Here is a 1,089-nt window from a genome sequence, read left to right on the forward strand (position 1 = left end):
CCAGGATGGTCTCGATCTCTTGACCTCGTGATCCACCCGCCTCGGCCTCCCAAAGTGCTGGGATTACAGGCTTGAGCCACCGCGCCCGGCGAGCAAAATATTTTTAATGAAATATATATATATAACTAAATCTTTGAAACTAACTCTGTATTTTACCTTTCTAACATATAGCAGTTTAGACCAGCCACATTCCAGCCACTCAGTAGCCACACATCACCAATAACTGCCACATTGAAGTGCAGCTCAGATGTCAGCTGAGTGAAGGCCCTGAACACTTTTTTTCTGCAGCTGTGGGGGAAAGCCTCTTCTTACCAACATCCCTCTTCAGTTCTGAGAGCGGAATAGATAGTGGCCATAGAAAGAGCAGAAGGCAGCAAGCATAAAATAACCACACCTAGATCACTACTGGCCATCTGTTCCCCACCTTCCCTCCAGAGATTAGACAGTGAACAAAAAGTGATGGGGCGACAGGAGAAGAAAACGCTGTGTCTTCAGATCTGTCCACAGTCCTGACTTTTAATGTTTAGGTATGAAGAAAATAAATTCAAAGCAAACTTAAAATGATCAGGCTGTGGTTATCTGTTTTCCTTTGTGGTTTGGGGGACTGTATAAGTATTAGTACAAGTCACATGCATAAATGTCTACGTGTACTTCTGCGTTGCTCAGCATTATCTTACAAGACAACTTTATTGTTTTGTTGTTGTTGTTTAGTTTTTGAGACGGAGTTTCACTCTTGTTGCCCAGGCTGGAGTGCAATGGTGTGATTTCAGCTCAACGCAACTTCTGCCTTCCAGGCTCAAGCGATCCTTCTGCCTCAGCCGCCCCAGCAACTGGGATTACAGGCATGTGCCACATGTCCAGCTAATTTTGTGTTTTTAGTAGAGATGGGGTTCTCCATGTTGGTCAGGCTGGTCTCGAACTCCTGATCTCAGGCAATCCACCCACTTCAGCCTCCCAAAGTGCTGGGATTACAAGCATGAGCCACCTCCCACTGCCACAAGACAATGTTAAATCAAAAATAAAAAACTACCAGCCTTATCAACATGATGAAACCCTGTCTCTACTAAAAATACAAAAAAAAAAAAAAAA

Source organism: Cebus imitator, unplaced genomic scaffold, assembly GCF_001604975.1.
Source record: "Cebus imitator isolate Cc_AM_T3 unplaced genomic scaffold, Cebus_imitator-1.0 Scaffold38, whole genome shotgun sequence".
NCBI classification, from domain to species: domain Eukaryota; kingdom Metazoa; phylum Chordata; class Mammalia; order Primates; family Cebidae; genus Cebus; species Cebus imitator.